This window comes from Pongo abelii, chromosome 10, assembly GCF_028885655.2.
Source record: "Pongo abelii isolate AG06213 chromosome 10, NHGRI_mPonAbe1-v2.0_pri, whole genome shotgun sequence".
Lineage (NCBI taxonomy): Eukaryota > Metazoa > Chordata > Mammalia > Primates > Hominidae > Pongo > Pongo abelii.
The window spans coordinates 76,481,948-76,503,674 of NC_071995.2; the positions used below are offsets into that span (position 1 = coordinate 76,481,948).

A 21,727-nucleotide genomic window follows, 5' to 3' on the forward strand; every position below is an offset into this window, starting at 1 on the left:
GCTGTGAGCTTGGGTTCAGGTCACTTAGCTAGGGTCCAAGTCCAGAATTCATTTCCAAAATAATGATTGATGTGAAAGTGAAGATTCTTAGAAGTCTTTATGTATCAGTTTTAAAATGTAAAAAAGTCTACATACTCGCAGAAGAACATTAGGGTCTTCATCTCTCAAAGGCTCTAAGCATATTAAGTCTTCTGTCCTTTGCAAAGTTTTCAATTTTGGCATGAAAGAAGGAAGACAACACCTTATTAGCTTCGTTTAGTTTGTTGAATACCCCAGTTTTGTTTCCATTTTAAGCCCTTGACTTCTTCATGGGTGCTCTCACCTGAACTTTTGCTTGTCCAGGTTCTATCATAATTCATGTCATAATTCAAATGATGTTTTCTTAGAAAATCCTTCCTTGTATATGCTACAGTAGTTTCTCTTCCTTAGACACTGAATTATGTCATGTTTCATTTTTATTCAGAACACTAATGGAATCTATGCATCTATGTTTACCAAGTTATGTGTTTTCTATTTTATCCTCTAGATAGAGTTTCTTTTTATCTTCTTCCTTTCGATGGAAATTTTCTGGTGTTAGGAACCGTTATTATCCCTGTGTATCACTATATTTTTGGCACATGAAGGGATGCTTAAGAATCAACATGTTATCAATATTTGTTGAATAAATGAATGAACATATTAAGGGGCCATCCTGTCTATTTTGAAGAATTTATAGGTATATATCCCAAACCTTGACCAATTCAGGGTAGCAATAAACCAATCTTTGATATAACCTAGTGGAAAATACAAATCCCTAGAGTATATAACTTTATGTGCTTCATTTTGTTTTCAAATAAGAATAGTGAAGTAAACCAAAAAACAAAACCGAAAACATTTCTATTGTTGTCACTCTTTTGTGATTTTTCTGTTTTTGTCTGTCAGAGCCTTGCTTTGCCTTGGCATAGGTAGTTCCTATCATACATGTAGAATTGGTGAGTTGATGGCTATATCAGGGAGTATTTGGCTAGTAAGAGAAGAAGCCAAACAATTAGTTGCTTTCTCAACATGATGCCACACAACCAGTGAGCAGAATTTTGCGCATAGCGGCCACATTCCCTCGGTCATTAGAGTACTGCTACTACTTCGTGCTCTTGCTGGAGAACATCTTCCTCTGAAAAAACTGTAAGAAAACATGCAAAAATAAAGGAAAACAATAGCAAACTGTGCTGAGCTTTCTAAAATTTTGTTCTTGTATTCTATCTCTTGAGATAATTATTTAAAAATCTGGTATCCTTATGAAGCTTTTAGACATGTATTATGCATTTTTGAGCATCTCTACCCTGACACTAATGCCATACCTATGTGAGGAAAACACAGATTTGAAAAAACTGAATGCCTGGCATCTTCAGCTATTTTTCTTTTACTTATTTGATTTTTTTTTTTTTTTTTTTCACAGTGTTTTCTTTCTTTTATTATTTTATTTTCTTACATAAAATACAGCGTTAGCTGGCTTAGGAGAAATAAAGGACTGGACAAGAGGGTTTAAGGATGCAATATTTGTTACAGATGTCTTGTATACAGTTATGTGCTTCCGTTTGCTCTTATGCTCCAGGAGAAAAACAATTGCTTGCAACTTTCTTTTTTTTTTTTTTTTTTTCAATTAAACCTCTTTTCTTTATAAATTACCCAGTCTCAGGTAGTTCTTTATAACAGTGCGAGAATGGACTAACACAGCTTTTAGTAAAGTGTTGCTAAAGCTCACACATTCTTTGTGTGTGAGTTCAAATTTTGATAAACACTGGTCTATTCCATATTTTTCTATAATCTCAGTCACTGGTAATAACAGAAACCAGACACATCTACAAGGAAAAATAGCTATGACAAAAAGCGTTTGTGTAAAAAGGTCCAAACACCCACACTGACCCTAAGTGGGTCAATTCACAGTTACTGTCAGTCTCATGTTGTTCTTTACATTGTTTGAGAAATTGAAGATAATAATTGTGGTACTGCAGCTACCGTAAAAAGCATCTAAAGCTGAACTTTCATGGAAAAAACGATTCCTTTTCACACTAAGTGAAAAATATAAGAATTTTCTGTTAACAAAGCATATTTTTAGAAACATTCATAGTAGCAACTTTACAAAAACATTTTCTGATGCCTGCAGCTTTTAAACTTTTTTTTCTTTTTGCCACTATTTCTTAAGTCTTTTGATTGGTCATTGAATAACTAATGTTTGTGCTAAATTCTCACAAATTCTACCAAAATCCTAAACTATCCTGATGTGTCTTGTGAATCCACATGCCTCAGAAAAATATTATCTCATACATATATAAGCTAGATTGACAGGAAGAATATATATTTGAAGGAATAGAAAGAAATGTTCATGTTAGAATGCTTGCAGTGATTTGAATTTGATTTTCAGATCAAAAAACACTGAAATATGTGTTTTTGAAGTATAATCAACAAGAATAATGCATCTAAGTGTAAATATTTCAAAAGCCAGGAAAGATAATACAAAAGAAAAGATGACAAATATGTTTTTGACCAATGCAATTTCAAAAAGCAGTAATGGAACTACAAGGGTTTATAATAATGGGATATTATGTGTAATTTCACCATTTACTAATTGTCTATAACAAGGAGAATGAGAAGGCATGGTTTCTGGTTTTTTTTTTTTTTTTTTTTTTTTTTTTTTTTTTTGAGACAGAGTCTCGCTCTGTCACCCAGGCTGGAGTGCTGTGGTGCCATCTCCGTCACTGCAAGCTCCGCCTCCCGGGTTCATGCCATTCTCCTGCCTCAGCTTCCTGAATAGCTGGGACTACAGAGAAGGCATGGTTTCTAAAGTGAAGAGATTTGTTTTATTCATAGAAGAATTTAATTGCAAAATGTTTGCTAAATTCAAATTTACTGAGAGCTAAAGTTAGCTTTTAGTTGTTCATACTCAATATCCATGATAACCTCTTAAATCAATTGGAATTGTAATTCTTAAGCAAGAAGAATTTGCTAGGAGATGCAATTTGGATGAGAAGTCTAGAAATCAATATGCTAGCATTAAACCAGGTCTCATCTCTCTTTTCTTAAATTTTTCTGTTTCATTTCCTGTTTTCCTGAACTTTTTAGTTATGGTTCTTATTTTATTTAGACTTTTTGTTTACTTATGGAAACAATATTATTAGAAGAAGCATTGCTATGTACATTACACACTCCTGATTCAGTTACACAAGCTTTAGAGTCAGCCTGTTCTCAGCTCTAAAATTACATTTGCTTCACTGAATTATTTCTCTTTCACAAGGCCCCTGATGCCAAAGTACAGCCCTGAAATGGAAGTTTTGAAAGAGCTAATCATGAATCATAGTGGTTGGAATAACTTGGAATACATTGATGAAAAACACATAGCAGCTCTTTAGCGTTGCAATAGGAAAAAAAAAAAAAAAAGGTCTTTGATTAACTAGTTTGATGCCTGGTTTCAACACTGGTGGTAACAGAACAGTCATACAGCTAGAGAGAGAGAAAAGAAAAAAGATGAAGTTTTTCCCATAAAATCTTGACAACTTCAGGGAAGAAACTTTGTATTCCCTTTCAGGATTCATGGGAAGGAATCCTGACTTGTTCAAAGACTGGTTTTTATTTTACAGTCCATTAATCATTGAGTACTAATGGGCTGTGGAGTAGGAAGCTGGGGTCAGCCAGCCAGAAGACTGCCCATGATTATGACAGCATGGCAGAGGTCTTCAGCTGAGGGTGGCCAACCCAGTCACAGGGAACCTTATCATTAGTCATCATAATGGGTCTAGCTTGACATACCCTGAGCTTTCAAGGGAAGAAGTGTTCAAACTTTTAAGTCCCCTGGTGTAACTATTCAATCCAATGACATATTTTTCTAGATTTTTCAGTTACAAAAGGTGAGAAGAATACAAGACAATGAAATCAAAATGTACAATAATGTTCCCTCTTCCTAAATAATTTTCAGTTAATACTACAAAAATATTATAGATTTGACAGAAAAAATATTACTTTTTCCAGGTTAAACATACATTCACATTTCGTGTACTACAGATATTTTTCTTTTTTTGGTTGCCCTCTAATTCTTCTCTTTTTCTCATTCCTCCCTGAACTCAATATGCAGACATCGTCAATAATAAATGTTATATAAACTTGGTTTTCAGAATTCTTATGGTTACAAATCCTGTCTGTAAATACAGGACAGAAGAGTACTGTAACATGATCCATATAATAGTTGAGTATTGCTTATAAAAACAACTTTAAAAATCTAGTGCTTTCTTTCCTTGTAAGAAACATATCTCTTCAGATGGAAATTATAAGTACCAGAAAAGTGCCCAGAATTGAATGCCTTTCAGACAATAGAAAAAATTTTCTGATATTTGACAGTTTTATTTAATGGTTTTGGTGATAGTTTCAATGTTTTAAAATTTACCACCAATTTCTATTTTTTGTCCTTACATAAAGATGAATAGAATATATTTACAGAAAACTTGGTGTTTAAATTTTAACACATGTAAGTTGAGATTTTATTAATTTAGAATATATTGTCTTTCATATAGCACTTAACAGGAAGCTTAATTTTGCAATTTGTGATTACAAGTTTGGTACACAAAATGAATGCCACAAGGTAGATTGACAAGAAAATATTCTAAAATAATTAAAATATAAATAGGCTTTGGGAGATCCTTGTGAACTTTGGAAGCATCAAGTACTTATATATAATTTATTTCCTAATTATAAACCATTTTCCTATTCACACAAATACATCTAAAAACCTATAATAGACCATGTTAACCTTTTATTTAAGATATAATTTTTTGATATATGTGAAAATTCTGACATTTCTCCTATTTGGATTAATCTTCCTCACTGAGCATCCCACTGATTAGTCTATCTAGAACCAAATTTAAGACTTATTTTGATGTTTTGTGAGGATGACTTGGCCCAGATGAAAACCAAAACTAAGAAACTGTCAATTTAGGTTTTTGTTCCCCTTGAGAAAATTTCTTTGACTATGACAGTGGTAGTTTGTATTGTCTGGTGTGCATTTTAATTGTCCTTATGTAACACCATACAGACTCTGGTGGACTCTATTTAGGCAGTATCAAGGCTTGAATCAGATCCTCCATTTGCCAGATCTTTGACTACCCTCTAATCCACATGAAGGCAGGATCTGATAAAATGGAATCTGTGTTCTTAAAATTCAAAACTTCATTCATATAAGGAGGACCATAAACAACCAGAAGGGATATAGATTTATGTAGGGGATGAGCATTACGTAGGCCATGGGTCCCCAACCCCTGGGCCATGGCCTGTTAGGAATTAGGGCTGCACAGTAGGAGGTGAGCTGTGCTTGAGTGAGCAAAGCTTCATCTGTATTTAGAGCCATTTCCCATTACTTGCATTACTGCCTGAGCTCTTCCTCCTGTCAGATCAGTGGTGGCATTAGATTCTCATAGGAGTGTGAACCCTATTCTGAACTGTGCATGTGAGGGGTCTAGGTTGCATGCTTCCTATGAGAATCTAATGCCTGATAATCTGTCATTGTTTCCCATCACCCCCACTTTGGGACTGTCTAGTTGCTGGAAAACAAGCTCACAAGAATTCTACTGATTCTATGTGATGATGAGTTGCATAATTATTACACTGTGATATATAATAAGATAATAATAGAAATAAAGTGCATAACAAATGTAATGTGATTGAGTCATTCTGAAACCATCCCCTACCACACCCATCCATGTAAACATCGTCTTCCATGAAACTGGTCCCTGGTGCCAAAAAGGATAGGGACCTCTGAACTAGATTGTAATGGGGTCTCTAGACCCTAGGCAATGCTGCTTTCCAAGTCCTCTCAATGTTTATAATTTGTCAGAATCAGATATTTCATGCAATTACTCAAAATTGTTCATGAGTATCTACCAAAAAACAGTGACAGAATACAAAACAATATGCCAACATTAACAAACATTTGTGTAGTATTTTATATATTATTTTCACATGCAATAACTTGACCTCTTAGAAATATATATTTATATATAAATATATAAATTTATATATAAATAATATATTTATATATAAATAATATATTTATATATAAATAATATATTTATAAATAATATATAAATATATTTATAAATAAATAATATATATAAGTTTATATATAAATTTATATGTAAATAATATAAATTATATATAAATTTATATGTAAATAATATAAATTACTTATATATAAATTTATATGTAAATAATATAAATTATATATAATTTATATGTAAATAATATAAATTATATATATAAATTTATATGTAAATAATATAAATTATTTACATATAAATTTATATGTAAATAATATAAATTATTTACATATAAATTTCTATGTAAATAATATAAATAATATATTTATATATAAATTTATATGTAAATAATATAAATAATATATTTATATGTAAATTTATATGTAAATAATATAAATATATTTATGTATAAATTTATATAAATTATATATAAATTTATATATAAATAATATAAAGAATCTCTATATAAATTTATATATAAATAATATAAAGAATCTCTATATAAATTTATATATAAATAATATAAAGAATCTCTATATAAATTTATATATAAATAATATAATCTCTATATAAATTTATATATAAATAATATAAAGAATCTCTATATAAATTTATATATAAATAATATAAAGAATCTCTATATAAATTTATATATAAATAATATAAAGAATCTCTATATAAATTTATATATAAATAATATAAAGAATCTCTATATAAATTTATATATAAATAATATAAAGAATCTCTATATAAATTTATATATAAATAATATAAAGAATCTCTATATAAATTTATATATAAATAATATAAAGAATCTCTATATAAATTTATATATAAATAATGTAAAGAATCTCTATATAAATTTATATATAAATAATGTAAAGAATCTCTATATAAATTTATATATAAATAATATAATCTCTATATAAATTTATATATAAATAATATAATCTCTATATAAATTTATATATAAATAATATAATCTCTATATAAATTTATATATATTTGTATATAAATATATATGTATACATATATATTTTTATATAGAGAGATAGATAGATTAGAATATTTTTGGTAGAAGTGGGTTTTCACCATGTTAGCCAGGCTGGATTCCAATTCCTGTGCTCCAGCAATTCATCTGCCTAAGCCTCCCAAAGTGCTAGGATGACAGATGTGAACCACTGCACCCAGCTGATTTCAGGTATCTTAAAACTTAAAAACTTGTAAGTTAATATTGACTTTTGGCAGAATTTTAGGAAAGACTGTTAAACATACTTTTCATATAGGTTAAGATGGCTATAAGTAATAGAAATATAACTATTGTTACTTAATCCAATAATAGTTTATTTTTTTAATGCAAAAAAAGAAGTCTGAGGTAGTCTAGATCTTCCTGCTGACTGTATGGTGCCAAAAGTGATCTGGCTCCTCATTTGTGGTTTCTTTTTTATATTTATAATATTGCTGCTCTACTTCCAGGCATCATGTCTATAAAAATTGCTTACCAATTCAGTGGGCCACTTTTTATCAGGAAAATAAAACAGAAGTAATCTGCTTGCGTGTTGTTAGCCAAGACGATATCACATGGCCACGCTTCTGACACACATCATAACTTCTGAATAACAGCTCACAATTTTCTGTTTCGTAACCCCTGCTTTGTCTTGACCAAATTTTAGTCAGGCTTCTCTCTTTCCCACAAGCCGCTGTACATCAGCTTGCCACCAACCCTGAATGAGCCCTAAAATGCAGAACATGCCCCCTTATCAGTGTATCCTGGGAATTGACTGACCATAACAAGACGTATTTCTAGTCAAACCTCCAAACATGTGGTACTTACTCTCTCCTTTGCCTCACTTCCCCTCACCTACCACTCAGCCCTCCCTATAAAAGAAGAGACTCTCTTTGTGATTTTGAGATTCTTGCAGATTTCTGGAATCTGGGAGTTCTCCATTTTGCAGTAGTCTTTCTTCCAAATAAAGTCTTTCCTCATCTAAGTTTGGGTTTGCTTTTATTTGTCACTTCAATTTCTGGTCTTGAGAGTAAGGAGAAAAGGGGGAATCATAATTGGATATTAAAGAGTCCACACAGAATGTCTCAAAGTTTGTAAGCACTTAGCAGGGTTTAAGGCGAAGCTGCCCCAACTATGTGCCAGCATTATTAGCTAAGAAAGTAGTTTCTTCATTGGAAAGAGGCTTGACCTAAATCACCTGAATGTTCCCCTCCAAATCTAGCAGAGTGTGATTCTAAGCATGGTTTACACAAAACCTCAACTGGGCTTGCAGGTAGAGATCATATCTCATTTTATTTTATTTTATTTTATTTTATTATTTATTTATTTATTTATTTTATTTATTTATTTATTTATTTATTTATTGAGGCTGAGTTTCGTTCTTGTTGCCGAGGCTGGAGTGCAATGGCACGATCTCGGCTTACCGCAACCTCCGCCTCCCAGGTTCAAGCAATTCTTCTGCCTCCGCCTCCCGAGTAGCTGAGATTACAGGCATGCACCACTATGCCTGGCTAATTTTTTGTATTGTTAGTAGAGACGGGGTTTCTCCATGTTGAGGCTGGTCTCGAACTCCTGACCTCAGGTGATCTACCCTCCTCGGCCTCCCAAAGTGCTGGATTACAGGCATGAGCCACCGTGCCCGGCCTTTTCGTATCTCATTTTAATCAGGCAGTTTAGAAACAAAATTTAAATTGTACTTTAATCATGTGTAGAATTTTAATAGTTGTGATAATAGTGATAAGAATTTAGACAGAAAAATATTCAGGATTTACAGTTGATTGAGATGCTGTCTGTGGATTTTGTGTTTAACCACCAATGCTTTCTCAAGTCCCCAGATTTTATGAGGGGAACAACTAAAGTCAAGATTCCTATATGTGTCAGCTTTGAACCCAAGAGACTTTTTTTTTAAAAAAAGAAACAAAAAAATACTTTATTATTTCTATTTTAGTTTAGTCTAGACTTGGCAGAACATAAAGCTAATATGTAATTTTCTCTTCTCTTGATTCAGGATGCAGTGTGATAAAACTGTTACCTTGAGCTAATCAAAAATAATTTAAGTCATCCAGAAGTGTCAAATATCTAATAATATTTGGAAATAGGGTGAGAAAATAATCCCTCACTAATTATGGAAAAAGAATCCTGCCTTATGGATACTTTGAAAGGTGTTAATACTAGATTCAGATAGAAAATATATATGATTCAATGTCTTAGATATGAATCCAATATTCAAGGATATAACAGCAACTGCTAAAGAAAATACATTAACATACTTGAAAAATATTATTTTCCTCAAAATTAACCTCACTTTTCTTCATAAATATTTTTTAGTCATGTTAGCTTATGGCTCTATTTAACTACTTTCCAAAGGACTGAAAAAATATTGGTCCCAATTTTATATGCCTATCTTGATATGTATATGTTGACATAATTATGTTAATAAAAAGGGGAGCAGAAAATTATTCTGGTAATTTTTAAGGATTTTAATTTCACTGTACGATTCTCCTTGTATACTTTTAAACAGACTTTAGTATTTCCTTGTCAAACAGCAAATGTTTTTAGTCAGATACTCTACATGAAAAACTGGCTTTAGTTCAAAAAAATTAATACTTGTGGCAAACTTTTACTTATGAAAAAGCATTAAGAAGTTTATTTCATTGATTCATGAAGGAAGATGTATTTTTCTCTGCGGAAAAACACAGTTCTTTGTATTGATTTGTCTTTGTTTTGAAAAGTTAAAGAAAATACAGGAGATTACAGTAAATATGACAAATACTGGTGTACCCACCACACAGAATTGGCCAATATTGACATGCTATTGTTTTGCTTTATGTATAAATATGAATCTGAATCTGATGTATTTCCCCAGTGTTTTACATTTTGTGTCCTTTAATAACATCTTACAATTTTTTCTTTGGTGGTCACACAGTTTTTGTTAGCTTTATTCCTAAAGGTACTACAGATAAATCTAATTTTCATTGCTATTGTGAATGTCTGCATTTTGCATAGCATTTTCAATATGTTGGGTTTCTTTTTTTTTTTTTTTTTTTTTTTGGAGATGGAGTCTGGCTCTGTCACCCAGGCTGGAGTGCAGTGGCGCGATCTCGGCTCACTGCAAGCTCTGCCTCCCAGGTTCACACCATTCTCCTGCCTCAGCCTCCCGGGTAGCTGGGACTACAGGCGCCTGACACCATGCCTGGCTAATTTTTTTGTATTTTTAGTACAGACGGGGTTTCACTGTGTTGGCCAGGATGGTCTTGATCTCCTGACCTCGTGATCCGCCCGCCTCGGCCTTCCAAAGTGCTGGGATTACAGGCATGAGCCACTGCTCCCAGCCAGTATGTTCGGTTTTTTATACAGCAAAAGTACTAAGCTCTTTTAGGTTGAAGGCCGTCTATAATTATTTTAGATTTTCTATGTAAATAAAAAGTATTTTGTTAATTCTTTTACAATTTGTATGGATAACTTTTATTTTTCTTGAATTACGATATTGACCAGGACATTTAATGCAATGTGCAATAATTGAATGATAATAAAACACTTGTTTCATTTATGACATTAGTGGGAATAGTTCTTATGTTTTACTTTTAAGAATAATATTGCTATGGATTTTTGGTAACACTTTATCAAATGAAGATGTTCCTTTTGACACCCAATTTGTTAAGAACTTTTTCATAATGGGATGTCAGATTTTTCTAATGATTTTTTCTCTGCCTAATTTTTTAAAATAATACATTGATTCAGTTTAATAGATTAACATTTTATATGGATTTGCTAATTTAAACAAATGATGTACTATTCTTGCAATCTTAGAATAAAGACTTTTTTTGGTATTTTTGAGGTTTTTTGGTAATACTACATTGTATTGAATTTGCTTTTTATGTCTTTAAAATTTTTATTTCATCTATTTTTAAAGGTGATATTTAACAATGATTTAATTTTTATACTGTTGCTGTCTAATTTTATCACCTTTGTTAGGTTCATAAGATTAAAATAGTTTTCCATAATTTTCTTGCCTCTAAACTGTCTTGGAGTTGTTCCATGTACCTGAAGTTTTAGTTGTGCTAGACGAATAAGTTTTGGAAATCTGCTGTACAATATACTGCCTTTGGTTTACAATGAAGTGCTTTAGCACACTTCAAAGTTTGTTAATTTTGAATGTCAAAGTGTTCTTAGAACAAAACATTTACAAAAACACAAGTGTTTTTTACCATGAAAACAAAGACAAAGGGACACAAGAAATCTCTAGAAAGTATTGGATATATCCATGACCTGGACTGTAGTGATGGTATCACAGGAGTTTGCATATGTCCAAATTCACTAAATTGTACACAGTAGGCATTGCATGTGCGGTTTTTGTATGTCAATTATACCTCCATAAACATGTTAAAAATTTGTTTTGGTGATGTAGGGTTATTTGTGCCTTTTAAGATATGGTAAAACTTACCCAAGAAATGATCTGGGTCTGTGGCCTATGTTAGAGAAAGTTTTTTATTCTCCAACTGATACAGTGTTTCAGAGAATACTAGTTTATTCAGTTTTTCTATTTTCTAAATTAGTTTTGGTAACTTATTTTTATTCTACAAAATTGCCTATTCTTATGTTTTCAGTTATATTGGCATAAGGTTATTTTTAATACATTTTTATGATTTAAAAATCCCTAATATACTGTCATTGCATTGATCCTTTAAGTTGCTAATACCATTTTAGTCTTACTAGAGGAACCCAAGTCTAAGATTGTTACACGTGAAATTCTTCTCATTACAATCATTATTTTAGGAATGGACACATGCCCTAATGTACAGCAATGATTAAGGGAGAGAAGTTTTCTGGAGCTTCTGGAAATTGTGGCCTTTCCTATAAGAGATAGACGCAAAAGGAGATGGACTCTTCTCTGAGCATTTTTTAGTACAAATCTGTGCCCCCAACCTACACTAACTTTATTCATACCATCCTAATTAGAAAAGCCACCCCAAAAAGATTTTTAGAAGATAGGTATAATTCAGGGAGATTTAACTTCAGTTACTAGATTAAATCAAAGATCTGCCTTTGAACTCTAAGATAGATAGGTCAAAAAGTTATTTATCGTTTGAGATATTTTGTGGTAGGTTTTTGCTTAAATTCTAACTGTTGTATCTGTATTATTTCCTTTCTTATATGTTCTTTAGGTTTACTTTATATTTTTGTCCTCAGACTTCTTTGGTAGTGTTTCCACATAGTTCATTGTCTATATAATAAATGTATACTGAGAAATTGGTCAGTAAATATTTTTCATGAGAATGAGGAAAACCATTATTTCTACCTCTCTTTAATACCCACATATTTGTAAATTCTACTTCAATACCTCTCAAAGCCACTGGCTATTCTCCTTACCCTTCTAGCTGAGGCCATCGCAAATCTCTAGTTTGGTTGATTGTAAACTCACAAAAACAAATTCCTTGACTCCAAGATAGCTACCCTCCTTGCCATTATCAATGCTGCAGCTAGACAAATTGTTCTGAAGTACATATATGTATCTGCTACTTTTCTGCTTACAATCTTTTAAAGACCAAGTTGTCAGGGAATTGGGTTGAAAATAAGAGAAACCAACTCTGGCTAACTTAAGCAGAAATGGAATTCATTTTAAGAATATCAAACAGTTAATACAATCAAGGCTCAGAAAATGTGTGGAACAAAAGGAATACAAGGTGGAGTCAGGACTATGTCACAGGCACAGTCTTCCCGGATTGACTGAGTTTTGACCTATTGTAGGACACTAGCTATTCAGGGTTTAGGAGAGGGAATATCTGCCTACTGTTCATGTTAGACATAAGAATCCTTTATTTGTCAATATGGCAAATAAAAATTAACAGGTACTCATTTTCTCCAGTCCAAACTCCACGACATGGCTTATAGAAGAAATGTATTGAATACCCATGTTTTTCTTTCTTCTGGAATGTTCTTCTAGCTGACTGTCACTCATCTTCCAGTTCTGAACTTAGAATTCACTTCCTCTACTGTAAGCTTCCCTATCCTTTGTATTCAGGTTGGGTGTTCCATGTTCTCATAAAACAAACTGCAGTTAAAATGCCTTATTAGCCGGGTGTGGTGGCTTATGCCTGTAATCCCAGCACTTTGGGAGGCTGAGGCAGGTGAATCATTTGAGGTCAGGAGTTCGAGACCAGCCTGGCCAACAGGGTGAAACCCCGTCTCTACTAAAAATGCAATAATTAGCCGGGCGTGGTGGCAGGCACCTGTAATCCCAGCTACTCAAGAGGCTGAGGTAGGAGAATTGCTTGAACCCAGAAGGCAGAGGTTGCAGTGAGCTGAGATCGCACCACTGCACTCCAGACTAGGTGACAGAGCAAGACTTTGTCTCAAAAAAAAAAAAAAGTCTTATTTTATGTATAGTTTGACATTTCTTTTCTTTCACTGGACTTGATACTCTCCTCTATTCTGCCTCATTTTATTCTTTGCACATAAAATGGTACATGGCACAAGTAGACACTGAATAAACATGTATTGAATGAATAAATGTGCAGACATTTAATGGAATTCTTAGAAAAAATCTGGTATATAATAATGCTATATTTTCCTGTTCTTTTCTTAGAAAAACTCTGGTATATTATAATGCTATATTTTCCTGTTATTTTCTTTTTTCTCGTTGCTAAAGTAGAGTGTTCTTTGAGATTTGTTGACAGTAAGACTTGGATTCTGATGTACTAGAGGTGAACCTAGGGTATAAATCCTGACAGCCTTTGATACTGACTGCTCTTTTACTACAATAATAATTATATTTTTGTAATGCCTCTTAGGATTTCACTTTCCATTTAGCTGGAAAACCTACTGTGAACTCAGGATGTAGCTGTAGTGCTTGATAGTATACATAATGTAACAGTCTTTGTTCTCTGAAATTATAGCTCCTCCTGGTGTACTGGTGGGGGGTCCCACTAATTGTGTACAGATTTCTCTAAATTTATCATTTTGATCCCAACATGTTTTGTCTGATTCACTGATAAATGATAGCCTTTTAAAATCTTACTACATGAACATTCAACTCTTTTAAAAGTGAATTAATTGGAATATTTCTTAGTCAAAAGCTATTATTTTTAAAATAGCACTTTTTTTCTATAACTTTGAGTGTCAGCTGTCTAGTGAATAATTATGTCATCTATTTGTTCAGCCAAGTTGCACTTAATAGGCATAGATTGGAACAGGCATGGAATAGGCATGCACAAATGATATCAAGATAAATAAGATCCAATTTGTTCGTTAAAGGAGGTTACAATGTAGTGAAGGAGACAAATACATAAAACATTCTAAAACAAACCAACAAACAAAACTATGAGTAAAAAATGGAAGCACCATGGAAGTGCTTATTTTATCTTATTGCAAGATAAGAGAAAGTGCCAATTCTGTTTTTGTGATCATCAAAGATGGATAATTAATAATAGAGGGCAATTAAAACAAATTCCTTTGATGTTCCTTAAGTTGCCTAGTGCAAAAGAGATGAGACATAGAGCATTAGTGAAAACAAATTATCATTTGTATTTACCTGTGGAAATCTGATTATAATTGTGAAAGCTTTTACCTAGAGATACCTAGAAAACATAATACATTTAAATTTACAGTGATTTATGGTGACCAAGGACATAATTTCTAAAGTAATTTAATAATTACAGGCATTACTTTAGAGCCATTAGGCATTATCTTGAGTAATTATGTAAGAGAGTTTCCTGAGAATGACTAAAGATCTTTATATTTCCTTATTTAAAAATGGTTTAAAAAAAGGAAAAAAAAAAACAAAAACAAAATGACTTGTGTTAATGGATGTATTAATCAGAATGACTAGTAAAATTGAGTGAGAATGATCAGAAAAATTGCTAGGAAGCAACATTTTTATTATGCTAAAGCTATAACATTTTAGAGTATATACAACTTAAACATCAAATATCTCATGTATTCAATGTTTATTTTATAACAATTTTTATGAATGCTGTTTCAAACTGTATTGTTTATCTATAATTCTTCCTTTAGTCCCCTCCCTTTCATGATTCGTTGTGGGCCAGTTACTTCTATGCCCCATTGACTTAGGGCTTTGACAATAGAATAAAGGTACAGTGAGAACATGCCAGTTCTGAGTTGAAACCTCAAGAAGCATTAAATACTTTTGCTTAAGTTTCTTGGAGATTCTTCCATCTGAAATGAAAAGCATTTTCTATGGGTATTAGTGGACTAGGATAAGAAACACAAGGTTTTGGACATGATCTCCAGTCTAAAGCAGGGCTTTTTCTTGCCAACTTAAAGACCTGAAAGCATGGAAATTTGTTTTAAGCCATGGAGGTTTGGGGGTAGCTGTGTGATCTATGTCAGTAGAAACCTGACAAATGCAGATAGTTATTTCACTGCCTCTCAAATCTATCTCTACATGAGGAAAATGAAGAGAAAAAATTACAATAGCACTTTCTCTGTGGTAGATACCGTTTTAGATATGTAATATGTATTGTATAGTTTAGTAATTAAAATCTCAGTTCAATTCCCAGCTTCACCACTTACTATCTATATGTCCTTAGAAAAGTTACTTAATATCTTAATGCCTAGTTTCTCTTTATTAAATAGAAAAAATAGACTCTATCTTACTGGCTTTTATTAGGGTTTCTATGAGATAAAACAAGGCAACTATTTGCCAATTACATAATAAGTACTCACCAACTAGTAGCAAATATTACTTTAATACTCTATCACAGGCCAGTAAGGCAAGTTTTATTAAATCATTTTTAAAGATTTACAAAATAAGGATTAGTCATATTAACTATTCTTGTATTATTTTGGACTCATTTTTGCTTAATAATAAGGTTTATACTTGTTATGCAGACCTGTGAGTTGGATATATCTTTCTCCTACAGATCCTACATTTAAAAAAAATCTTTTAGGGTTTTTTTTTTTTAATTTCTGGTTGTTTTGAGACAAATGTTTCTAATTATACCAATATGCTCTAAAATATGTGGAAAAAACTAAAGAATGATGAAAATTTCATATGAGGAGATGTAAAAGGAAATAACATTTAATTTGAAGAAATAGACAGAAGGGAAAATGTGGATTCTCTTTCTGATTATATAAAACAAGTTAAGAAATTTTGTATTGTTGTAAACATACAAAACTAAAGAGCATCATAAACCCAATATGCCCACAACCCAACTTTAGCAATTATCAATATTTTGAAAACATTTATAAATTCAGAGGCTAATCATAAGATGTAATAAAATGAGTTAATTACACAAGTTGTAAAAATATAAGTTATCTATTGCTATAGAGCAAATTGCTGCAAAACTTAGTGGTCTAAAAAAATTATTATCTCACAATTTCCCTGGGTGTAAGATCTAAGTTTAACTTTGCTGAGTGCCTCTGCTTCAAGGTCTCTCAGGATATTTCGGTCAGCCTACCAGACAGAGTTGTGGTCTCCTCTGAAGGTTCAAGTGGGAGAAGATTTACTTCCAAACTCACTAACATGGTTATTGGTGTAGGAGTTAAAGAGGAAAGAAACATAAAAAAGTGGCTCAACAGTTAAAGACAGGATAACAAACCTGAGAGGGGCTTCTGGCCAATTTTGGTCAGGAGTGCTCTCTCTTACTGACTAAGGGTGTTTACTGGTTTTAGGGTAAGAATGCTTATCATGGACTTGGAATGTTTCTGCATGGGGAAAAAGTTTATTGCAGGGTTGGAATGTCTCTGGTCGGAGGGGAGGTTATCTTGGGGCTGACATCTCTCTGGCAGGAGGGGAGATTATCTCACAGGAGGTCATTTTATTACATCTTGTGATTAGCCTCTGAATTTATAAATGTTTTCAAAATATTGATACTTGCTAAAGTTGGGTTATGGGTATATTGGGTGTATGATGTTCTTTACTTTTGTATGTTTACAAAAATGCAAAAGTTTCTTGTTTTATGTCTCTGGTTAGGGGCGGGGTTTATCTTAGGGTTGGAATGTTTCTGGTCAGAGATGTCATTTGTGGCTTATGGTCATGCTGACCTTAGCCATTAGGCTGATGCCCTTTGGATTTAGGCAGTTTTTGATCAAGGTGAACTTTAAAATGGCGGTGCTTGTCCAAGATGCAATGCTCCTTCTCTGTCCATTGGTAGGATTCGTTCCTCAGAGTACTCAATTGCTTGATGGCTGTTAGTAGGAAATGGTTCTCATTTCCTTAGTTTCTTACCATTGTCTGGCCAGAGACCTTCCTCATTTCCTTGCCACCTAGCTTTCTCCATAGTGCAGCTTGCAACATGGCAACTGGCTGCCCTCAGAAAGAAGGAGTAAAAGAACAAGAGAAAACAAGCCCAATATGGAGGCTATAGACTTTTTTAGAACCTAATCTTAGAAAGGACCTTCTCAATACTTTTCCTATATTCTATTTGTTAGAAATGATTCAATAAGCCTAGTTCACACTCAAGGGAAGAGACACCAAGGTATAAAGACCAAGAAGCAGGATGTTGGCAGTCAACAGAGGCTGCCATCTACAGTTTAGGAATCAAGTTAAAGTAGATGTTGTCTAATAAACCAGTTTTACAAAATCATGAAATGGGCATTAAGCAAGATTCTCCTCTGACCTATATAAAGAACTGTATGGTTGACAGATGCAACAGTGCTCTGGGCCTGGTTGTGGAATTACCGTCACAAAACTCTCTATAAGTACATGATTATCATTAGTCAACTAAATTAGTGTTTTTCAATCAAGGATCCATAAAATGCTGGGCTTTAAATAAATACTTTTAGCAAATACTAGAAGCAAAATTCTTTGCTTTTAGAAACACGAGGCTAGATAGTCTACTGGAATTGGGAAATTAGATCATACATATGATTATAAAATTTGAAATATGATCCAGGTAATAAAAATTATGATTCATAAAATCTACTCTTTTATTGGCCTTTTAGACAGTTGCATCCAAAAAAATCCTGTTAAATGAATCTCTAGATGAACGAATAAATGAAATTTATTTGCCTATTATGCATGCCAATAGGATGGATATCATTTAGAATTCTTATCTCTGGCATCAGTCATCTGAAGAATGAGGTTTTTATTGAATTGAAACTAATTCTAGCTGCTCTGTACTCTTACAAATTTTGCAGGGACTGGAATGTCTAGTAATTGGCTCTGAGGTTTTTTTCTTTTTAAGTATTTTTCTTTAAAATAAATACAGATTTTTCTATCTGCATTCCTATAAGTTATCTTTCAAATTTATTGACATTTTGGTTGCATTTGAATAACAAAAAAATTTTCTTTGAATTGTGAATGGATAAGTTTGTATCCATGCCTCAATGCATAGAAATAGTTATTCTATTACATGTTTTCCCAATGACTGATGACATTGTGAAGTTAGATTTTCACTTTCCAGTGCAAAATCAATTTTTCAACTAGAGTAACCTGCAACTATAATGAGTTTGGAAAAATCTTTTCTGGTTTCATGCTGAGATTCAATTAGCTGCATTTAGAGATTGCTGTATACACAGATGCACAGTACGAATGGAATGCTGCTTTTTGTAGTTGCCCCAAAGCATTTAGTGGCATAAAGTTTGAATGGGTGTCCTGAAATTACAGCCTTTGGAGAGCCTTAAGAGTCTAGGAACAAATGTTTTAGTGTCAATTAATGTAGATGTCTTCAAATCTGTAAGCTTATTTCTCCAGAGTAAATATTTTGCTTGAGGAACTTCCAGAAATAATAGGCTATGGATTCTCCAACTAAAAGTGCTCCTAAAATGTCTATGTGGAAAGGAAGCTAACACATTAGTGGATATATATATATATATATATATATATATATATATATATATTCAACAAAGCCCAAGCAAAATATATGTAGCACACTTCCAAAACTAAAGAGAAATTAACATTACAATTTATTTGAAAGTTGCAATAAGTTAATGGAAATAATTTGATTTATATTGTAGCAGTGTGAATTGCTTCATTTAATAAATATTCAAAACGGAGTCAGTCAAGAGTTTTAAAGTAATATTGACAGTAACATTTATAATTCCCATGAAAAATATTCAAGGAGTAAAATCTCAAATATCTATGGTTATGATAAAATCATTTTATACAATATTTTTTCAATCTCTTTTCTAGCCTATATCTTTTTGGCTGTGTCCACATAATGCTAAAATGTGTTTCAAAGCAAAATACTTCATCAATGTAACCCATTGCTTATGTAATGACAAAGGATCCATGGATATTTTCCACAAAATTTCTTGAAATCACCACTATTCATTCCATATATTCACACTGAGAATGTTTACAAAATTCTTCTAAAGTTGACAAAAGGTAAGTCAATTTAGTACCTCTTGGCAAAAAAATAATCTAGTGCAAAGCATGCAATGCGAAGGGAAACTTGTGAAGAAATAATGTTAAAATAACCAGAGGCGAGAGCAGAGAGAAAATTCTGTATGACCTTGCATTATCCATCCAACCATAGCAGGGCTGGACAAAATGCCATTGAGATTTCCCACTGGATACAACTTCATCATATTACCTATTAGGGAGGTGACAGACTTTCTACTTATGGTGCCCTTGTGAGAAAGCCCCTAGAGTATTAAATTCAGTCCAGGACAACTTCATGCTAGACAAACAGAAAGACTGAAGGAGGTTTCCAGAAAAACAACATATTATAGGAAATATCATAGAATCATAGGGCTGAAAGAGACCCCAAAAAGTCATCTAACCTCCCAGCCTGCCTCTGGGCATGATTTAAACCACTGAATCTCCTTTGAGAAAGGAAACTGTACAGAATTTCTACTGTTTTAATATCTCAGATATATATTTGGGACATTTAACCTAGACTCATCAGACCATAACTCTTGCTGTAAACTTTTTTCTTCCTGATTGCAGGAAAGTATACAAATTTTAGGTTTAAACTCTATAATTTTTTACAAATTCAGTGGTGGAATTACAACCTAAATCAAAATATACACCATTTCTAGCATTCCGGATGCCTCCCACAATTCCCTGTAAGTCAATATCTACCCTACATATACACTCAACATAACTACTGTTTTTATTACTATACTTAACTATTTTTTCCTACATTTGAACTTCATATAAATGAAATTATGTATGTTGGTGTTTGTTTCTGGTTTTCTTTGCTCAATATTGTATAATTCAGCTCGGAATAAAAAGTTTGTTTTTTATTATGAGATTCCATTGTAAATATATCACTATTTACCTATTTTACTGTAGACAGACTTTTCTGCTTTGTCTATTATCAATATTATTGTTTTGAGGATTTCTGTAAATGCATTTGGCAAATGTATTTAAGAATTTCTGTTGGTTGGGAAAATATGTAGGAGTGGAATTGCTAGGTTATAGAGTATGTGTCTGATTTCCTTTAGTAGTGCCATCAAACTCTCAGTTTACCTTGTTACCCTCAGTGCATAAGAATTTCTATTGCTTCACAATCTTGCCACTACTTGGCATTGTAAGGTATTTTTTTAATTGTAACCATTCTGGCAGAGGTGTAATGGTATTCACTGAGGTTCTAACTTGCACTTTCTTGATGACTAATGAAGTTTACTAGCCTTTTATATCCTTACTGGATATTTTGATACCTTCTTCCAAAATACCTATTCATAACTTCTGCCATTTTAAATTTTACAATAAGAAAAATATATAATGCCTATGTGTATGTGTTTATTTATTTATTTACTTTATTATTATTATACTTTAAGTATTAGGGTACATGTGCACAATGTGCAGGTTAGTTACATATGTATACATGTGCCATGCTAGTGTGCTGCACCCATTAACTCGCCATTCAGCATTAGGTATATCTCCCTCCCCCCTCCCCCCACCCCACAACAGACCCCAGAGTGTGATGTTCCCCTTCCTGTTTCCGTGTGTTCTCATTGTTCAATTCCCACCTATGAGTGAGAATATGTGGTGTTTGGTTTTTTGTCCTTGCGATAGTTTACTGAGAATGATGATTTCCAATTTCATCCGTGTCCCTACAAAGGACATGAACTCATCATTTTTTATGGCTGCATAGTATTCCGTGGTGTATATGTGCCACATTTTCTTAATCCAGTCTATCGTTGTTGGACATTTGGGTTGGTTCCAAGTCTTTGCTATTGTGAATAGTGCTGCAATAAACATACGTGTGCATGTGTCTTTATAGCAGCATGATTTATAGTCCTTTGGGTATATACCCAGTAATGGGATGGCTGGGTCAAATGGCATTTCTAGTTCTAGATCCCTGAGGAATCGCCACACTGACTTCCACAAGGGTTGAACTAGTTTACAGTCCCACCAACAGTGTAAAAGTGTTCCTATTTCTCCACATCCTCTCCAGCACCTGTTGTTTCCTGACTTTTTAATGATTGCCATTCTAACTGGTGTGAGATGGTATCTCATTGTGGTTTTGATTTGCATTTCTCTGATGGCCAGTGATGATGAGCATTTTTTCATGTGTTTTTTGGCTGCATAAATGTCTTCTTTTGAGAAGTGTCTATTCATGTCCTTCACCCACTTTTTGATGAGGTTGTTTTTTTCTTGTAAATTTGTTTGAGTTCATTGTAGATTCTGGATATTAGCCCTTTGTCAGATGAGTAGGTTGTGAAAATTTTCTCCCATTGTGTGGGTTGCCTGTTCACTCTGATGGTGGTTTCTTTTGCTGTGCAGAACCTCTTGAGTTTAATTAGATCC

General features: G+C 32.8%; 1 long non-coding RNA gene across 1 annotated transcript in view; it reads right to left on the minus strand.

The window, feature by feature from the left end:
- Positions 1-803: 803 nt before the first annotated feature.
- Positions 804-21,727, minus strand: part of LOC134759522 (uncharacterized) — a 77,508-nt gene continuing 56,584 nt past the window's right edge. Inside the window, exon 2 of the long non-coding RNA XR_010135803.1 lies at positions 804-1,159. This is a non-coding gene — a long non-coding RNA (uncharacterized LOC134759522). The remainder of the gene's footprint in view (positions 1,160-21,727) is intronic.